Raw genomic sequence first — 11,661 nt, 5'->3', positions numbered from 1 at the left:
TCGACATTTTGAATGTGGATCATATGGTCTCAGCCACATGGTCTTTGACATTATGAAATTTCAACCATGTGTAGGGGACCCATATATATATATATATATATATATATATATATATATATATATATATTAGTTTATAGCAGTTCAAGGCCATTCAGCTCAAAGCTAAGGATTTAATTGCATATTAATTTTATAGCAGTTCAAGGCCAATCAGCTCAGAGCTAAGGGTTTAATTACTTTTCCCTCTCATCCACACTGTAGGAGTTGTGTTCTTAGATCCTAGAACCAGTGTATCTGTTATTGTTTTTTCATTATGATAATTTAACAGCATAATTCTCCCCCTGCCCCTTTATTGGCTGTTGACTATGAGCACATCAGTATCATTTTGCAAAGTCTCTCCAGTCTCCACTTAAATTACTCATCAGGCTAAACAGTTTTGATGAAGTTGCTGAAAATTGAGTGCACTGATGCTGCTTGCACTGATTTTAATATTAAATTAGTGAGTTTTTTTTCTGCAATTACTTTACTTGTTCTTGCTGATAGCATAAGCAGATTTCTAGGCTAGTAGATTTATAATGAATGTTAAGTACTCAGTAGCAAGTCCACCAAAACATTATCTTAAACAAACCGAACTGCAAACAGGTATAGTTAGTTATCTTGCCGCTAGAGTCATTCCTTTCAGTATCATGAACTAACACTACCCTACAAATTCTCTTGCTAGCCTGACTGAGATGGTATCTTGAGACAATGTTTGAATTAACTCATGCTATCTGATGATGATGTATTACACAAACAGTGTAACACAATGTGTAAACTCAGACACCAAAATCATCAGCAAGATGCTAAACATTACACCTCTCAAAGGCCATCAAAATGCACATAATCCAGCATATGCTGAAGTTCTAAAGATGAATTTGCCTAAACCTCAAAGATCTCTAAAACACAACTCAGATGCATAGCATGCACATCAAGTTAATCCCACTTCCTCACATAGAACAAGGAGTCTCAAAGTCACAGATGCTGAGCCCATAAGGCAGGCATCAACCTATACCATACATTCTTGCTATAAATGACTCCATTGTAAGACAGACAGATGTGCCTTTACCAGCCTAAGCAAGGGAAGAGTGATGATTAGTTGTTTGTCTGGTGTCAGGATCTGTAAGATCATGCATACACTCCAGCTGTTTAACAAGTTCCAGTATGACTGTGTCATAATTCATGCCTATGTCAATGACTTGAGGTGTAGCTGCCTGGACTATTTGAAGAAAGACATGGCTGTGCCATGGTTGTGCTCTCAGAATATGTGTTTAAGGCAGGTAAGAGCCCAGCACTGAGCAGCATTCTACCTTCTCCAAGGATGATGCTACAATATGAGCAAAAAATAATTTAGTTTAATAAATGGCTAGTTTTTGGTATCATTCAAAGTGGGTCCAATATTAATCAGACTGGGAGGATATGATAGACAAACCACACTGCTTCGCTAGGGATGGCCAGCTTCTGTCCCCTCTAGAGTCTTTATTATTGATATAGAAATTGAGACATTGTCCACCTCCACAGTGCTTTTTTTAGGCAATGCCAGTCTGACAAATCTACCAATATAAAGAAACCAGCAAAGCTATATATAAAGGTGCTACTAATCAATGCTAGGAGCCTTAACAAGAAACTTCACTCTCTACAAGACCTTCTCACCCAAGTGGATATTGACAGCTGTTAGTGACTGAGATATGGTTTAAAATAATATATGTATAAAATTCATTTAATTGAATGAATTAAATAAATCATTTTATACATTTATAAATTTATAAATTATAAATTAAGCTGTAGCTTTACTACTCTGTCCTTGTTTTTAATTTCTTCAAGTCTTTTGGGTTTGTAATATCATGAGAGGAATGGACCTCATTCCTAAGTCAAAGTATGATTAAAGTTCATGAAATTAGTATTGTTTCAATCTTTGAAGTCAGCCAGACATGCTCTTCACAGCAACTGCAATGTGCCCAGTAATTTGTATGGCTTTACATATATTGGTAACATGTCTAACTATGATTGTAGATTCTTTTTTAAGGCCAGTGGTTCCTATTACTATTAGAACTATCTTGGTATCTTTCTTCCACATTGTTCTCATTTCTGCCTGCAAATCCTAATATTTTATGACTTTGGGTCTCTCTGTACACAAGAAACTATAGTCACTGGGTATGGCGATTTCAATGATCAATGCTACTTTTGTCTTCTTTTCATGGACCACTATATCCAGTTTTCTAGCATCTGTGTTTTGAACTGTTGGTAATGAGTGATCTCATGTGATGTAGACTTCATAATTTTCTATGATGCTGCACAGTAATATATCCTGTTTACATCTGTTATATCGCATGGATCTCTGTGGACAGTCCTAATTACTGTCTTCATTTGTTTTATCAAGCATCTGACTTTTTGGGTTTTATTGATCTTCTGCAGTCTATTTCTTTCATTTACCTTAATATATCGATCTATCCCTATTAAATCAAGCAACTGTTCTCTTAGCTCGTTTTCATCTAAACAGTGGGCCCATTTTTTGTTTTCCATTTCCTGCGGGCATTCTATAGAAAGTTCTATTGCATCTTCCTGTGACACATTCTCTTCAGTTTCATCCTCTGCTATCCTTTGCTCTGTCATATGGAAACTCACTCGCCTATCAGTCCTCAACATTCACTGCATCAGAATTTCTACTGTTTCCTGTTCCTTCTCTTGTGGTCTAGCTTGAAGTGAACATTTATACTGGTTTCCTGTGGAAGGCTCCACAATATCTTCATATGACGCCTGATCAATTGCTTCCCGTTCCACTGGATTCCCCTTAATTTGGAGGTCCATTGCTCTATCCTTTCACTTCAGAGGTACTCCAAAACCTCGATTTCTATTTCTTTAACTTTTCCATTACTAATCTCTTTTTCTACTTTTCCTCTTTGTATTCATTTTTTTTGTATTGTACATTTTTCTATGTCTGGATTCCTTTGCCTGTACTCTTGAAATTTCTTCGGTGCTGCTCTTTTTGTACTGATTAGTTTTGCTTTCTCCTTTGCATAGATGTTACACCATATTAAATCTCTTTTTCTTTCCCATGTTCTTATTTCATCTTCAGATGTCTCCTGATCCACCTGTTTCTTCTTACTTTGGGGACTGATTCCATCATGCTGTGATGTAACTTGCATTATAAATTCTACACCAAATCCTTCACTCTGCAGACACTCCATAACTTCAACTTCTATTATTTAACTTCTACTTTACTAATCTTCTTTTCTACATTCCCTCTTTGTGATATTATTCATTTTATTGTAAAATGTTCCATGTCTGGATGCCTTTGCCTGTATTTTTCTTTGAATATCTTTGGGGCTGCCTTCTTTATGTTGATTAATTTGGCTTTCACCTTTGTATAAATATTGCACCATATCAAATCTCTCTTTCCTTCCCATGTCCATATTTTCTTTTTATACTTTTCCAAAATCTCTAGGTTTTGTTGTTTATATTTTTGCACTTCCTCAGATGCTTCTTTTTCCAAACAGATCAACGTTTCTTGGTCTATATACTGTTTTTCACAAATCTGTTATATTAATGACCTCAAATTTTTATTTGAATCTTCTGACAGTTTTTCTTGTGGAAGTATTTTTCTTTCCTCTAATTTCTCTCTTAATCGTTTTGTATACCTTATGTCTGGAAATTCTCGGCTTTTTGCATAATAGTAACAATACAAAATTTATTTCTTATTCTCAATAGTCCACTATATTGTCTTTATGGCTTTTCTCTGGCCTATCAGTTTTTTACAATTTTTGTGGACTGCTACTTCTTTATAATAAAGGGGGGATATTCTCCCCCTGGGCCTGGCCTGAACCCATCGTAGGAATGTTTCCATATTTTCATGATACTATACTGTCATTTTTCCCAGTTCTGGCACAGTGCAGCTACCATGCTTGGGTACTTTTTTATCCTGGGTCTTGTGCACCCAGCTATCTTTTTTAATTTTTGACCTACTACTGTCCACGATACATGCTATATAAATACAGTGTATATATCAGTGTCGTCTTCATGAGATTTTGGGAAAAATGGGGTCCACCACGTGAAAGTACTCACCAAGACTTGAGGATGAATTAAATTTCAGCAATACTACTCTCCTTTGTTTGCTGACTTATCATCTCTCCATTCAGACCCCTCTGTCTGTCTCTCTCTCTAGATGAACCTGAAATTGCCCCCCCCCCCAGCAATCACACAAGATTAAGTTTTAAAAATGCAATCAAAAGCTACCAAATACTGCATCGATGGGTCCTGGCAATATCGCTCGGTGCATCATAAGTAGCATGAAACATGATTTAGCTAATCCCCTAACAACACTGTGCAATCTCAGCCTTCATACACGTTTTGTATCAAGTGACCAGAAAATAGTTACTGTCAATTCCCTGCATAAGGAAAGACCTTCCATAGACCTAGGAAATTTCAGACCCATAAGTCTGTTCAACCTCATATACAAAGAAATGGAATGACTTATCATGCAACTAATCAGTCAGGACATAGGGAACCTCAGGTTCTACTTCACTATGTCAAAAGCAAAAATAAGAGAATAACTTTTTGTCAAACACTTTTTAGTGAACCATCACTTTGTTGAACTGCCATTTGAATTAAAATTTTCCCAGGGGAAATAAATTGTGGGCCATCATTGAGAATTGGCTTTTACTCACTGTAGTGCGATCTCAGAGTTGCTATATTTAGTTGGGGTGTGTGTGGGGCACATCCCTCCACATTGGGGGTGTGTGAGGCACAGCCCCCCACCTGGGTGGGTTTTAAATTTTGTTATTTTGTGATACTTGGTTGGTCGGCCAACCATTTTTTTCCCATGGGAAGTTTTTCATTTAAATGACAGTTTGACAAAGTAATGGTTTGCTGAAAAGCATACTACAAAGAGGTATTCGCTTATTTGTGTTTTTAACAAAGTAATATAGACCCAGAACCTCCAAACGCAGGACCCATCTCAATGTGTATTCATCAAGGGCTGGTCATGCTTACTTAAACTGAAGGATGTTTCAAACAGGTTACCAAAACAATGGATGAAAACAAATATCTTGACCTTGCCAAATGTTTTGGCACAGTTCCCCACTCAGGCATAGTAGAAAAGCTTAACAAACTGTGAATTAACACCTAATGTCAGTCACTGGATTGACAACTGCTCACAGCTAGGAAGCAGGAAATCAAAATAGGGGCAGTCACCTCCACAAAGAGACCAGCCACCAGTGGATTCCCCCAGGGTTCTGTGCTGGGGTCTCTCCTGTTTGGCTTCTACTTTTCTTAAGTAAAAGCAAATACTAAAGGGCTATGGCTGACTAAGTTTGGAGATGACTAAAATTGAGGAGTAGCCATTGAATTGCTGTGTGACTCAGTTACAGGAAGGTTTGTTCCAAATAACTGGTGCCAAAATCATGGACTGAAACTAAATGCCAAAAAATGTATTATTATATCCATTAGGAAGTCACCTACTCCAGGGAACTACCACATTAAAAGTACACCCGTAAGATGTGGCCTATTTGTTCAGGATTTGGGAACTTATGTGGACAGTGACATAAATTTTGACCAACATGTGTCACTTGTAAGAAAGTTCTTTTATATTGCACAGCTTATAAACAAAGGAATTGTATCTCCATCTAGGGATTTCACTGTCCTCACTTACTCAGTCCTCATTAGGTCAGTTATTGAATATAATGCCCCCTTTGGCATGTATCTTTCTAGATGCATGCAGCAACTGGAATGCCCACAGAGATATCTTACAAAACAGGATACAAGGCCTAAACAATATGGTCTACATGGGTTGACTCAAAGCCTTGTCACTATAATTGGTATTCTACAGACTGCTAAGTTGTGACTGGTGTCTGGCATACAAAGTATCCTCTGACCCAGTAATGATGGATTTATTGCACATCAGCAAGTTATATCACCATCATCATCATCAACCCCCTTTTTCCCATTTTTTTTTACATGGGGTCAGGGTGTTGTGTCACCTGTCACCATCTTTCTCTGTTCAATGTCACTGTAACACCTTCTTCAACACTTATGCCTGACTGTTAAGGACTTCTCTCACACAATCCCTCCACTTCTTTGATGGATGCCCTTATTTTGTCTACACTTCTTTCTGTTTGCACCAAATTTTCTTCACCAAATTGCCTTCTGCTTTTCTCTACTTGTGCCCAAACCACAGTAATCTGTTCTCTTTTCTCTTTAACCTTTATTGCAGTTGGAGCTACTTTGGCTTCTCCTCTTATGATATATTTCTTCACCTGTTCCACAGTGTGCATCCACCACACATCTCAAGCACTTCACCACCATCTCCTCTAGCTGCCATAATTGCTTTACCTTTACTGCCCAGGTTTCTGTACTACACATTAGTATTGGTCACACCTCTGTTTTGTACACTTTACTCTTCAGCTTCTTTGGCATTTTACTGTCATATATTACTCCTGACACTTTGTGCTAACTGGCTGCAACCCCTCTGATTCTAGCTTTAATCTCCTCATTCAGACTTTCCTTCTCTTCGACCATCCCTCAGAGATACTTAAAGCTGTTAACTGGTCCCACAATATTCCCTTCTATCTCAGTTCTAGGCCTCTTCTGATTTCTCCCATTTGTTGCCATTACAACTGACTTATCTGTACTCAGTTCCATCCCATGTATCTTCAATTTTGCATTTCCTTCTCCCATCATTTGCTGAAGTTCTTGCTCAGAGTTTGCCTGTAATGCACATCATCTGAATATGCAACATTGTTAAACTATTCCCTCCAGCATTTGCTAATGCACTCTATCACCAGTTATGAACAGCAGGGGCCTCTGAGCTGAACCCTGATGCACACCCACTCCCACTGGTAACCCCGATGTGTGACTGAACACTGTCCATACTTGAGTCATTGAGTCCTTGTACATGGCTTGCACTGATCCTACCAATCTTTCTGGGACTTCTAACCACCATAGGACTGCACAAATAAGGTTTCTTGGGACTTTCTCACTTGCATTCTCCAAGTCTAAGAATATCCTTTGAACTCTTTCTTAATTTCTAGTTTCTTCTCTAGTAACTGTTTCACTGCACATGTTGGGTCAGTTGTACTGCATCATAATGTGAATCTGAACTACTGATACCCCATCTTACTTTCTAACTCTGTGAATTCATTTATCAGTCACTGTTTCCAGAACTTTCTTGCCCGCAGTTGAACATGCCCCCTTCTTTTCCTGAACACTGGCATGCATAAGAATGCTTGTTTTCCAGTCATCTGGATTGCACCTTTCTCTACATACTGCTATGACTACCCTCAAGAGACGTTTTACCCTTATCTCACTCAACATCTTTATCATATCTGTTTTGACTTCATCTGAGCCTACTGCTTTCCCTGACTTCATTTTACTTAGTGTTGTTCTTGCTGCTTCTATGGTGGGCTCCTCCTTTTCTTTCAATATAGACTATGTCTGGGGCAGTACAACTTTTGTGTGGTTTTCTTCATTCAGAAGCTGCTGGAAGTATTCCTTCAATTGTTCATTGATATCCTATGGACTGTTAAGCAGAGTGTTGCTGGCATCCCTTATGAGGGGTGTCTGACTATCTTCTTTATCATTCTTTATTTTCCTTGTAGCCTGATATAGTTTCTTTGTGCCATCTACTCAGCCACTTTTCAGAAACTGGTAGAAGGCCTCTGTTGCCTTGTTCTTTGCTATTGTAATTTCGCTAAGCCTCTTTGTTAACCAACCGGTATTCCTTCCTTGTCTGTTCCATATTTTCTATCTCCTACTTTTTCCTGCACTCCTACTTTCTTTTGATGATTTCCTGGACTTCTGTATTTCACCAAAAGCTTTCCTTATGTACCTTATTTCCATATCTGGCATGGCTGCATATCTCTTCTGTAGTCCTTGCACAAGCTGTTTTGAGGTACTGCCATTTTTCTTCAACTCCACCTGTTTGCTCTTCTTCATGAGGTGCCAGAGTCCTGAGTAATTCACTGAACTGTTGTGCTTTCTCTCAAGTCAACTTCAAAGTCTTCAGTCTGGTCTCTGTTGACCTTACAGCCTTCTCTGACCACTGTTTACAGGTGATTGCAGCAACTGGTGGTTTATGCTGTGAGATGATTGTTTCACTGTGGATGACTTCACAATTGCTAATTCTACCCCAAAGTCCATTCTTTAATAAGAGGAAGTGTCTAGTTGCATTGCACATGAACACTCCTGTATATGATTTTGTGACTGTTTCTCTTGCTGAACCATATGCTGGTCATCATCAATTCATTTGTCAAAAAAAAGTCTTGAATGGCCTCTCCTTCTTTATTCCTGTTGCCCCACTCATGTGAACCCAGGCAGTCATCATATCCTGTTTTGTTTGTCTCAGTATATGCATTCAGGTCACCTATTATTAACACCAATTCAAGTTGTTCTGATTTACTTAATAGGTCCTGCAACTGCTGTCTGAATGCACTCTTTTCTTTACTATCACAATCCTGCTGTTGGGCATAGATTGAGATGATGAATACTGTCCTATCATTACACTTGAGTATGATTGCCAAGAGTCTGTCACAAATTCTGTTGATATCCCTTACTATCTTCAGAAGTCCCCCCCCCTCACCATAATTCCCATGCCATTACTTGCCTCTCCTCCTCTTGAGTAGTATACTCTGGATCCCAAGTGAATTGCACTGCCCTTCCATCTTGTCTCCTGTTTAGATAGGATGTCCAGCCTACTCCTCACCATAATGGCATACATTTCCAAGCTGTGTCCTTTTAGTAAACCTGCAGTGAGTGTATGAATTTTTAGTTCATGTTTGTCACTTTCAATGGTTTTACGCCCATCTTTTGCTCAACAGAGCTTTCCCAAGTAACCCAAGCTAACAGATGAACACTGGCCAGCCAAAAACTTATTGAACCAGGGCTGCTATGCTTTGTGAAGGGTACCCAGTGACCAATAGGGGCACCCACCCACCTTCTCGACCATTAGCCTGGGTCCCTGGCATAGGTCAGATTAGGCCACATCCTCAGCCCACTTGTCACTGGCAAATACCCATACTCATTTGGGAACATTAGTCAACATGACCAGATCACCTAGAAACATATTTTTGCACTGTCAAATGGCTAACCCGGTCACATCAACAAGTCAAATGGCATCATAAGTACTTGGGTCAGAGGATCTAAACAGAGGAGTTGGAAGGGATATGGTATATCTTGCAGATTATACCACTTCTCTGGAACAGACTTCCCGTCCAAATAAAACAAAGTTCATCTGTGGCCATATTTAAGCAAAATCTGGATCTATGGACAGTAAACAGAAGATTTACCCCAGGACTGCCCTGTCTACTTCTTTTTGACAGAGGAAGCTCCTAAATGCCTTATCCCATGTATGGATCCCCTCAAATTATCTATGGTATGATCCCAGTTATTCTCGTTGTGAATATGTAGTATTTAGAACATGCAACCAGCAAAGAAATATCTCAGGCTAAATGGGATTGATTAATTCAAGCAAAAACTGGAAACTGCTTAGGTTTAAAATGGACCAAAGTTCAGCAATCCTCGTACTTATCTATGAGTGCTTGAATCTATATGCAGGATGTGAATGTGCCAAAGCAAGGTTGTAGGCTAGGTGCTAAGATTCACTAGTTCATTTATTTATTCTCATGTGATGACCATGTTATCTGCTTGAAACATGCAGTATATTAAGTGTGAAGGAAGTAGAAAGAAAATAGTAATACTTATACTATACACAAAAAGAGTTCTATTGAAAAGGATAGAGATTAAGAATTTAGGGCTTGGTAGTTAATGGAGTGTTGGGGACTCTATGTGACAGCATTATTAGGGAATCTTTTACGTTTAAGTTGGTTGTTTAGGTAAGGATATTGGCTGTGAGTGGAAGTCACATTCTTGGATATGCTTAGGGGACAGAAGACCAATTTTTGGTGGTGAGAATGGTGATGCCATGTTAAGTAGAGAAAAGTTTAGAAGCAAGTCTAAGGGTGTTTGTGGAAAGTGTTGAAAATGATATCAGTTTGTAGGGGTAGATTCTTCATGAAGTCTCTGGCCTTGAAATGGGAGAGATTCAAGAAAGCTTAATTAATAGACCCAGATGGGTACCAAGAGAATTTACTTAAGATAGAGAGTCAACTAGTTAGTTTTTTGAGGTGTGAGGTGAGACAATGGTGTTTGCACCTTGGATAGATGTTTATGAATCATCTGATGTTGTTTCAAGTTACTTTAACTGAGCTGAGGCTCTTCTCAGAAGTTGCTAAAGCAAAGCCAGATTCTATTAGGGAGAGCAGAACTCCTCTCCCAAACACTGCTTCGCCATCAGGATACAAGAAGTTGGACATTTTCTTTGCATTTTATTCATTGAATAAGAGACCATTCACCTTTATTCATTGAATAAGAGACCATTCACTTTTGACTTGATTATTTGGTAAAGATGTTTGAAGAATGAGATTCTCAGGTATTTGTACAGTTCTAGTGTTTCACTTGGTCTGTAATTATGTGGTGCAACTGACCAATTAGGCATTATATTTCCAGTCCTTTGGGGTTCTGAAAAACACAGCTATTTTTTTTTTTTTTTTTTTTTTGTTATTGAAGATGAGTTTGTGGGTGAGAATCCATGGGCTAGGTTGGAAAAGTCAGATTCTAATGAAGCTTTAAAAGAGCTGTAGGATATATTTATATATTATCACATCATTCATTTAGAGGATGATAGAGAGGTCATAAAAGTTGGAGGTGAATGTGCTGATGAAGTGAGAGAGAAAAGAATTAGAGAAAATTGTAGACTTTTGTGGAACATTTGTCGGAAAGTGGTGAAGGGTGTTTTCTATTTTGACCTTGAGTTTGTGGTTTTTGACCTTTAGATTGTGGTCCATGAGGAAGCAATTAAACTACTGAGTATTTATTGAACTGATATTGGCTGGTAAGAGGTGGTGTTGGTGATTAAAGTATTGAAGACTTTAGTGAGTTCTATGAAAACAACCCAGTTAGACAATCCTCATCCATGTTTATGAAAAAGTCATTAATAAAGATGTAGAGGGATGTCATTGTACTTCTTCCTACCCAAAAGCCATGCTATTGGGGTGGGTATCTTTGTGTGCAGAGATTTAGTGATCTAGAATATAATGAGGCTTGTGAATGTTTCACCTATGGTATGGAGAAAGGATACTGGGCAGAAGTCTTGAGAGCACAGGGCTTGGCAGTTTGGGGGTTTGGTTTTAGTTTAGAGCTCTTCCAGATGGGTGGCATATATGCCTTGTTTAAGCACAGATTATAATGCTACATTAGGAGTCACACAATGTATTCACTGCAGTGTTTCATGAACCAGGAGTGCAGGTTTTCAGCCCCAGCAGGTTCATTTGGTGGTAGTTTGTTGAGAAGGACCAATGCATCTTTGGACTTGATTTTCCTGAAGTATGAAGGAGGTATGAAGGGGACAGATGATGGGGTGGAGGGTGCTGAGCTAGGGATTTCTGAGGATGCATATGGGAGAAAACTTTTAGATGATTTCTTTGGTTAGCTATTGGTCCAGAAGCAGTAGGGGGTTGTGTCTACTGTGTTCAGAAACTGGTTTGTTTATGTTTAGTGACCTTGTTAATAATGTTTTACAATTTATTTTAGTTAAAGAACAGTTGATACTGGGTATGGTTTAAGAATTTTGCTTTGTGT

Source organism: Protopterus annectens, chromosome 8.part0 (assembly GCF_019279795.1).
Source record: "Protopterus annectens isolate FY-2018-M chromosome 8.part0, PAN1.0, whole genome shotgun sequence".
In the NCBI taxonomy this organism is placed as follows: domain Eukaryota; kingdom Metazoa; phylum Chordata; order Ceratodontiformes; family Protopteridae; genus Protopterus; species Protopterus annectens.
Note: the sequence above shows the minus strand (reverse complement) of the source record.